Source organism: Cryptomeria japonica, chromosome 8, assembly GCF_030272615.1.
Source record: "Cryptomeria japonica chromosome 8, Sugi_1.0, whole genome shotgun sequence".
NCBI lineage: Eukaryota > Viridiplantae > Streptophyta > Pinopsida > Cupressales > Cupressaceae > Cryptomeria > Cryptomeria japonica.
Genome location: NC_081412.1, coordinates 59,697,202 through 59,708,247, shown reverse-complemented (window position 1 = coordinate 59,708,247; position 11,046 = coordinate 59,697,202).

The window sequence follows — 11,046 nt, the reverse complement described above, 5'->3', positions numbered from 1 at the left end:
TAAAATGTCGAGACGGCACTGTCCTGCAAATTTGAGCAAAAGTTGACCGGACGATGGCGCCTGGCATGCACACGGTCCTCCGAAAAATCTGCGAAACGAAGGGGGATTTGTTCGTCTCTGCACAAGGATTCCAGATCTTCAATTTCAGCTGCGTACCTGCAATCTACACACAGAAAAGCGAAGACGATTGGGGGGTTAGGGATGAGGGGTTTGCCTTTAGGTCTAACCCCAATTTTGGAATTAACCAAGAAATGAGAAATGCTGTAAATGTAATGTAAAACAAGTACTAATACCTTGTTGTAAGGATGTTTGTATCCTTATATGCGAAGGTATAGATGTTGTTGTATGTTGTATGTTGTATGTTGTAGCATGTAATGTGTTGTAAGTGATCTCCTCTTCAATGGTTGAATCCTTGTCTTGAATGCAACACTTAGCCTTGAATGGAGACTTAGAATGATCAATTGCTTGAAGGAATGCTTGAATGCTTGAATGCTTGAATGTTTGAATATCATTTTCACCTTTTTCCATCCTCTCCAAAATGAGAGAGGAAAAGTAGTTTATATACTTGCCAATTAGGGTTAAAAGACTGATTTTCCCGACCTTAGGCCGACCAGGAAATGTTATTTTCCAATTTGGAAACAAAAAGGCCCGAAGTCCCATAGGAGACCGGGCCCAAAATAGGGCCAGGGACCAGGGCGCTGGGCGCTTTGGTCCCACCTCCCGGGACAATAGGGTGCAAGGAGGATCAAGCCAGGGTGCTGGAAAAATGCAGTTTTTGATGTCATGAGCAAGTTTCGGGGTCTCCATTCAGGTTCAGTGTTGTGTCGCCATCGTGAAGACCCAAATGCGGTCGAAATTGCAAGTGTCACAATTTTAGGACACTACACATAGATATGATTTACCCTCTCTCAAAATTGATCTCATTAGTGAGGGCACATTGGTGCAAAAAGGGAATATGGACACTTCTTTCAAAGATCTCTCTCCTAAAGATGAATCTTTAGAGAATTGTGTTCCTTCTTCTCCTAGAAGCTACCTCCCTCATAAGGATTACTTCGTGAAAGAGGATGATATTATGGCTACTTATCCTAGTGATACCATACCTTATTTTCATGATCTTCCCTCTAGAGATGAATCATTTATTACATATGATAGTCCCTTTCCTAATCACAAAGATTCCTTTGAGAAAGAAGATGAAATTATTAGCAATTTCCTTGATTCTCTTCTTTCTCAAGATGTATCTTTAGAGAAAGAAGAACCTATTCAAGTCAATATCATTCATGCTATTAGTTATGAGAAGCCTAGAACTAAGAAACCTCCTAATATCCTACAAGATGCAAAATACATATGTGATCCAAGAAGCCTTACAAAGGTTGGTTCCTCATCCTTCTTCTAAACCAAATGATATCACATTCTCACAAGATGAATTGCCTTCTATAGAGGTTAACCATAGATATGATGCCCTTATGATTACTTCTTTCATTTATGAACAAAAGATAATAGGTACTTTAATTGATAATGGGTCTTCTCTTAACATTTGTTGTGATGACTTATTAGATAAGATAAATTGGGATTATTCTTCTATTCAACCCAATCATCTTTGTGTGTGTGGTTTTGATAATGTTCCTAGAGAGTCATTTGGTATATTCATATTACCTATTAAAGTAGGGCTCATGACTTTTCCTACTCCTATTCATGTCATGCCAAACCAAATTAATTATAACCTTCTACTAGGTAGACCATGTATTCATTCTATGAAAGAAGTCCCTTTTAACCTTCATCACACAATCAAATTTATATATAACAATGAATTTCACTCAATAAAGGCTGATTCTAGTCCTTATAATTTTACTTATGATGAAGTGAGATATATTCCCCCCTTTAGTACTATGATTCCTTCTGCAACACCATCTCCTATCAAAGATTCTTTTAAAAAAAAGAATTGAGGTGCAAGAGACTTTACACCCTCCTCCAATAGATACAAGATCTCTCAAATTGAAGCTTTCACAAAGCCTTTTGTGTCTTTTATCCAAGCTTCTAAACCAATTTCCACTTATCCTTATAACACATGTTTTGATAGGAGAAAATACAATGGACGAGTTCTAAGATGTGTGCAACAAATTCTTGAAAGTCATGAGAAATCACACTTTCCTTTGTCAATATCTTCTTCTCCATTGTCTTGTAAATCCACACCTTCTCATTATAATTTTTAGTTACAAAAAGAAAATGTGTTGACCAATCTTCTAAACTCCAACTTAATATCTCCTCTTTGTCCTAAATGAAGAATAAAACATAAACAACATTCTCAAACTTCTTCTTTTTGTAAATACCATCAAACCCATGGCCATTCTGCTAATGAGTGTCAAGCGTTGAAAACAAAAATACAACATTACATTGATTAAGGAATGTTAAAACTAACATCTAAAAATGGATGGCATATTCATCATGATCATTTAAAATAACATTCAAGTTCCTATTATTTTGCTCCTTACCATGTGACATAGTTAGCCTACCTATTGGGGGCTCCTTGTCATTCATGGTGGTAAAATTCAAGGTGAAATCATTCTTAGTGAGTAACGTAATAGTCTATTTATTCTTGCTTCTATTCTTGGGGGGGAAGAATATTCCTTTTCCTCTTTCTAAGGTTTCACTATTTTCTTTATGGAGTAAATTATTAATAAATTTGATGTCCTTTCTTCCATGGAGTTTTCCTTCATGCAAGCACATGTCTGTTCCATCAGTGGGACCTTCTCCTTGCTTGAAACAGTGTGTCTATTATGAACAATCTCTCCCTAGAGAACTCTTGTGAATCTCCTTCTTTCTCTCTCTTTTAAAACTACCTCTTCTATTGTGTTATTCATAACTTGATGTCCTTTATTGAATGGAGTTATCCTTCATGTGAGTGCATGTTTGTTCCTTGGTTAGGATGCATTCCTTGCTTGAAATGATACATCTCTTATGAGTAATCTCTCTCTATAAGTTGTGTAATGTTTCTTATTTTCCTACACTTGGGGGACAATGATCTCTCTCCCTCTCTCTAAAGGATCCACTCTTTCCTATTTTGCGAATGGTGTGAGTTTTATTACTTGATGTCATTCTTTGTGTGAAGTTGTTGTTGTTTTCTCAATGGTTCCCTATTATACAAGGGGTGTAAGTCCTTGACTACAATCTCTTTCACACTTGGTAATGTACATATATAATATATTCACCCATCCCGATTGAGATAAAAGTGAGTCATCCTTCATCAAGAATCCCTTTCACTTATCAATAGGAGAAAGAACTGAATTCTTGCTCTCTTCTTTGCTTTATTCTAGATGATGTTATATTTGTCTAAAACAACTCCTCTTGGGGTAGATATATTTTGAACAAATATCTCTTCTTCTCCAAGGATCTCCTTTACACTTATATCAAGATATCTCTTTTCAACTATCTCATCCTTGCTTGAAGAGTATTCCCTCTCTTTCTTGGATATATGACATTGTTGCATAATTGATATCTTCTTTGTGTTGAAGGTAGGTATCCTTGTTCTACTTTCCTTAAGATATAAACATTAAATTATGTTGACATCTTAAGGGGGGGGCATCCACACTGCTCCTTTTTTATTATATTTCTCTCGCACATTGTATGTCTTATACATTGGGTCATTCTTAGAATGAGATGTCGCCACTTTTCGCTTATACAGTGGGTTATTCTCGGAACCAAAGGGCAGCCTCTTAGAGAAAGATGTCACCACTTTCTTGACATTTGTACTATACATCTTATACATGTTGTAGAATACTCAGGCATAGAATCCTATAAGGTTCTTCAAACCTCACTTGCACACACGCGCATGAGGTTGAGTGAAATTAACAATGTTCTCACTCTCCTCCCTTGCATGGATCACCTAGACAAAATCTGGAGACTAGTTTTCCATGTCCTCTTTTCTCCATGGATCACCTTATTCTAGGGGCGATATGTCCATGGTTCCTTTTGTTCGCCTTTCTTCTGATCGATCACCAAAGTTTTTATTCATGTTCTCTATCTTCTTCCTCTCATGAACTCATAGTTTTACTATTGATGGTTCATGGATGATGTCAGCTTTGTTTTTTAATATGATTATATGTGTTCATGAGATGGCATTTTATGTTTCAAGGATGATATTAGTTGATTGAGACATTTTTCATATCAAGGTCTCTTCGGCTAGTTGACTTGAGATCTTAAGATATTAGCTTCTGCTCCATGCCTTTTTACCTGCACTTGCATATGTTTGAGTGAGTTAAGTTCCTAAGATTGGGGGCTTGGTTCCTCGAGATTAGTGAAGTCTTATACTCCTTGTGATCTTTCTCTGCATCTCTCATCTTCATCTATCTTTCTTCTACTTTATCGAGAGTATTGGTGTAAGACATACTCCTGCTAAAGTGGGGCTAAATGTAGCATCATAAAATTGTGACCCTTGCAATTTTGATCATGTTTTAGGCCCTCACCTTGGCGACTGCATCTCCCTACTCAATTGGAACCCCTTTTTGTATCATTCTTCTAAATCTCCTCTCATTTCAACCCTTGTGTCACCTTGTAACCCTATCCAAGCCCCAAAATAGGGCTAGACAGTGGCGTGGTGCCCCTGTCCTCCCTCTTTGGGTGACTCTAAAATGGGTCCATTTGACCCTTGGACACAAATTTTCTCTTCGAGATTTAATCTCCCCTATTTCAACCTTTAGTTAGATGAAAATTATGTTCCTAGGCAAGTATAAAAGGGAATTAGTCATCTCATTTGCTTGTACAAGAATAGGCAAAGATAAGTGAAATTCAAGAGGAGGTCTTTATTATCATCATTGAGAATTCAAGTCTTCAAACATCCATCAAGTCTTCTTCTTCATGTGTCTTCTTCATTCATCCATTGGATCAACATGACAACATTCATTTGCAAGCATGTGTGTGTTAGGGTTTTGGCATGTTACATGCCATTTCATGCAACACTTGTGATTACATTCAAGAAGAAAAGCAACCATCATCAACAAATTACATATCTACAAGGTATACATTTCCATTATTTACAATCAAGTATTTGTAATTACTTTCTTTGAAGGTTGATCCCTCAACCGAGGTTTGACTAAGGCAAACCGCTATTCACAACCCTTCTTCCCTTCTCTTTTCATGTGTAGGTTGTAGGTGTGTAGCTATAATTGCAGATTTAGGCTTCATTTTGAGAGACGGAAAAACCCTTTTTGACTTGCGGACTTTTTGGAGGATCAGGTGCAACTTCAACTTGGTTCAGACAACTTTTACCCAAATTTGCTAGGCTGGTCTGTATCAGTCTAAATACCTCAGATCTCAAGTTACAACATGATCCTGAATCAGTAGCTTCTTATTTCACCCTTTTTGTCTTCATTTTCTACATAGTCAACAAGTCAACTCTTCTACTTACAAAAGAGGCTAAATTGCATTGCACCCTTGCAATTCATTTAGTATTTAGATCCTTATTCACTCTAGGGTTTGTATCTAGTGACTTCAACCCATCTTTTGAATGTAAAGTATGTCCCAAGTGAAAATCATCCTACTAATTTCCTTTCTCTCTCCTAGGTGGCGAATCAGTAGGGTTCAATTTTCTACGTTACAATATCTTTCCCTAAGACAATGTGTTTCATCTCTGCAAGTCATTTGTATCTTTCCCTAAGCTTGTGTACCTTAGTTCTGCAAGTCTTCTCAGGAGTAGTACACGTTCTTGAGGCAATATTGTAACAAATTATATTCATATTTTGAGTCTAATTCTCACTATAGTTTTTCCTTGCTTGGGTTTCCCACGTAAATCGGGTGTTCATGTGTTTGTTGTGCTTTATGCTTCTATGATTTATTATGGTTGTGATTATATGGTTTTGGTTTATGGTTTGAAGATCAAGAATAAAGTAATTTGAGGTCTAAATTGATTCACCACCCCCCTTCCCCTCTCAGTCCTGTGGTGTGTTCAACAAACATGATTGGAGATATATGAAACAGAAGACTCATAAGTATAAACTAATATCTCAAAGTACAACACTCCTTAAACTTTGAAGAAATACTAATATTCAATTAGCATAGTTAATTTGATGGTTTTAATTTTTTTTACATTAGTATATATTTTGATAGGAAACAAATAGTACATGATTGTATTTGTAAAGCTTGAAAGAGGCAAAACTCATATAATAGATGGTGATTTAAGTACAATAGGGGATATCCTAAGCCATGCATATGACCATGTTTATTATTTTTCTAGAGGCATTTTTATATACATAAAGAAACAAAGATATTTTTTTTGAGATTATGGATAATTTGAAGGGCCATTAGAATTTGAAATGTAATCAAGAGGACTATCAAGATGACCGCCTAGTGTAGAAGATTACTAAAAGGTTAAAATCATTAGAAAATGATATATTTTCCAAAACAACATAAAATTCTAACATATGAGCAAGATGCTAGAAAATTAAAATACAAAATATTCTAAGTGAAACTAATAGTTATATCTTTTCTTATTCCTATTTATTCTATATTTTAGCATTTAATTAAGTCCTAAGGTCTAAAAATTGTTATACAACTACTTAAGGAGATAAAATTATAGGTGTTTTGTATCTGCAAGTGCTTGTCCATTATATATTTTAGATTTTATAGTGATTATATGAATGTGATGAATGCTTAAATTTGTTTGTTATGATAGTGAAATCGAAAAAACTAATTAGTTTCTGCAATAAACAATATACATTTCAAAATACACTTTAGAAACACTATATGCCCCTTAAATTGGAACAACAACACAATAGTCAATTAATTATATTATATCATCGTGATTTGGCAATATAGACCTTCCAAATTGCTGATTTTATTCTAGGAGAGATGAGGTATCCCAATGCTTTACCTAAGTGGATGAATTTGTTGAAACACATCCAAAGGTAAGGGATCATTCAACTTAGTTAAAAGGGACCTAAGCTTAGTGATCAAAATATATTAAATAATACATCAACAAGGAGTAAACACATCAAAGGAGACAAGGTGACAAATGAATTCTAGAACTAAATTAGGGAAGACATCAAAGGAAATCTAAAATACACATGTAACAATAATAATATAAATATAAATTAATATAAAGAAAGACATTGTAGTGTGGATAATTTTTAATTCAAACACAAATATATGTATGCATGCACACATACATTGTACATAAATTAAGACTAATAAAAATAATCATAAATGTAAAATATTTTTTTGAAATAATTAATCATTTTAAAATATAAAATATTATTATCTTAAATAAGATCTCATAGAAGAAAAAATAAATAAATAAATACAAATGAAAAACACTATAGAGAGCAGGAGAGAGAGCAACGCTACTAGGGTCTTGGGAGGAGGAGGTGTAAGGGAGGCAGATGAGGGAGATGATGGTGGAGATGTAAATGGGATTAGCCCTAGACTGTTTGTCTCAGTCCTATTTCTTCATGGGGCTTTAGCAATCAATGTTGTTCTTGGCGATATCTGTTTGGCCTCTAGCAAGTTCTTTGTACTGTTCTCAGTCAAATCTTTTGTATTTGGGTGGGACAGAGTTGCTTTGGTGTCTTCCCTCACATTTTACTTGTCAATGGCTTTAAGGGTTTTAGCCATTCTTTTGCTATATTTGGTTGGGTTGACTGCCTTTATGGAGCAGTTATTCACTACTCTATTCCTGACTATGTGAGGCTCCTGGATCTTGTTTCTTGGTGATTTGCATCCTATTCTAGGTGCCTTTCTTTATGGTGCTCCAAAAATAGCTTTGGCAATAGTTAAGATCTAAGTGGGTTGTGGGCCTTGGTGCTAAGATGGTTGTTGTGGAAGATGTATTTGATGCTCCTGCTATCTAGGTGCACTAGACTGATCAGAGTTGCACCCCTACTACTTTCTACATTGGTAGTCATTGGATGGCGTTTGTGTTCACTTGGATTACCTTGTTCTGGGCCATCTCTTTTGTGTCTGGATTAGGTGGAGCTGCCTTTGTGTCTTCCTCCATCTTCATCCCATCAATGGCTTGAGGGGCTGTAGCCCATCTTTTGCTATGTATGACTGGTTTGATTGCTTTTGTGGAGACGATATTCATTGTCCTATTCTTCACTATGCAGCTCTCCTAGGCCTTGTTTCTAAGCATTTTGTGTCCTGTTTTGGGTGCCTTTCCCTATAGTGCTTCTGAATAGTATTGGCATTGGCTAAGATTTGTGTGGATTGTGGGTTTTGGTGTTGTGATGTTTGCAGTGAATGATTTGTTTGTTGTCCCTACTGCTAGGTGAAGGGGAGAACGAACAATAAGGAAGAACAGAGTATAAAACAGTTTATATTTTGCCTTAATAATAAACAGAGCTGCTAGTGCTCTCTTTACATTACACAATCATTCATCCAAAACAGAGTATTACAGTTTCTGCTCTCTTTTAAAAACAGAGCTTTGTTCACAGCCAAAAAGACCTTTCTGGCATGTGCGCCTTAATATCAAACCATCTAGATGCATAAACAAAAGAGAGAGTAGAAGAGAATACGAGAAGGAGAAGTAAATATGGTAGTTGGAGTAGATAAGTTAAGGAGGCAGGGGAGATTACTAGAGTCCAGCTAGAGTCCATGTACGCCAACACTCCCCCTTAATCTTCACTGCCATATATGTCTACAATACCAATTCCTTCTCTGAGGTGTTCAAAAACATTCTTTGCAAGTGGCTTTGTGAAAATGTCTGCTAGTTGTTCATTGGACCTACAAAACTGAAGATATATATCACCATTGTTCACCAATTCTCGAATAAAATGATATCTTGTATCAATATGCTTGCTCCGTTTATGAAAGACATGATTTTTAGATAAAGCAATTGTGGAATTGTTATCACAATAGATTTTTGTAGGTTCTTCTTGTTGATGCCCCAAATCTAAAAGTACTCTCCTCATCCATACTGCTTGGCAAGCTGCTGATGTGGCTACAACATACTTTGCTTCAGCTGATGAGAGGGTGACAATTGGTTGTTTCTTTGATGCCCAAGAGATAGAACCGAAACCAAGATGAAAGATATACCCTAAAGTGCTTTTTCTATCATCCATGCTACCTCCCCAATCACTATCTGTATATCCAATCAGTTTGTAGTCATCTGAAGTTGTATATAAAATCCCAAAACTCTTTGTTCCCGCTATATACCTTAAAATTCTTTTTCCAGTTTTCCAATGTGATTCTTTTGGTTTATCCATGAATCTAGAAATAAGACTAACCCCATACATAATATCCAGTCTTGTGGCGGTTAAATACATGAGGCTGCCAACTAAAATTTTGAATAAAGTTGCATCAACACTAGGACTTTTGTCATCCTTGCTAAGTTTTAAACCCAAAGCAACGGGTGTAGGTGCTAGATTCACATTTGTCATATGAAAATGCCTTGATCAGTTTGACTTACTTCCATGCCAAGAAAGTATCTCATGAGCCCCAAATCAGTCATATCAAATTCCTTTTTCATGGCTGCCTTGAATGAGTCAATGGACATATTACCTGTGAATATCAAATCATCTACATACAAACAAACTATCAAGATTTCCTTTTTATCATTCTCTTTGAAATACAAATTTGGTTCATTGCCACACGTGCCAAAACCATTGTTCACAAAATAAGAATCTATCCTATTGTACCAAGCTCTAGGAGCTTGCTTCAAACTATATAGGGCCTTTTTCAATTTGTATACCTTATGTTCTCATCCCAAAATTTCATAACCAGGTGGCTGATTTACATACACTTCTTCTTCTAAAATGCCATTCAAGAATGTTGATTTAACGTCCATTTGGAAAACCTTCCATTTGTTTTGAGCTGCTATAGATATGACCATTCTTATTGTATCCAATCTTGCCATGGGTGCAAATGTTTCATTGTAGTCTATGCCCGGTTGTTGTGCAAAGCCTTTAGCCACTAGTCTTGCCTTGTGTTTCTCTACTTTTCCATCAACATTATACTTTGTTTTGTAGACCCACTTAACTCCAATCACATCCTTGTCTTTAGGAAGCTCAACTAGATCCCAAGTTTGATACTTTTCAATGGATTGGATTTCTTCATCCATGGCTGCAATCCATTTGTCATCTTTAATAGCATCTTCAAAGTAAATTGGATCAACTTGTATCAGGAATGCAAAATTAGTGCATATATTATCATTTTCAGCCTCTTGGATTTCATCATAAATCTCCCTTAGACTACGTGTCTTCTTTGAAGTGTTTATGGATCTTGATCTTAGTGATGTAAGGGCTGGATTAGAAGATTCACTATTGTTATTACTTGCTGGTGTTGTAGCATTTGGAGTGCTAGGTGCTGTAGAAGGTGTTGTAGGTACATTTGCTTGTATTGTAGGATACTCAACTTGAGTTTCATTCTCTTCATTCTCTTGTGGAACACTAGCTGCAACTGCAGTTGTTTTGTCTATGCTGCCATCCCATGCTTCATCTTCAACAAACTCAACATCACAGCTTATAATCAACTTCTTTGTGATAGGATTGTACAACTTATATGCCTTGGATTGTTCACTATATCCCACAAATATGCACTTCTCTCCTCTATCATCTAGTTTCTTTCTCAACTCTTGAGGTATCAAGGAGTATGCCACACAACCAAAAACTCTTAAATGTGATATGTTATGCTTCCTTTTGCTCTAGGCTTCTTCTAGTGTTTTATTTATCACTGCTTTTGTTGGACACCTATTTAATATGTATACTGAGCATGCAACTGCTTCCGCCCAATACTCATTTGGTAGATGTTTTGCTTTTATCATACTCCGTGCCATTTCCATTATTGTTCTATTCTTTCTATCAGCTACTCCATTTTGTTGAGGAGTATACCTTGCCATAAATTGTTTATTTATGCCATTTTCTTTACAAAAATTCTGAAAATCAATTGATATGTACTCTCCACCTTGATCAGCTCTTAATGTTTTAATGTAGTATCCACTTTCTTTCTCAACTTTTGCCTTGAACTCCTTAAAAATAGAAAATACATCTGATTTATACTTCAAGAAATAAACCCATACTTTTCTGCTGAAATCATCAATGAATGTCAAGAAATAAAGCTTTC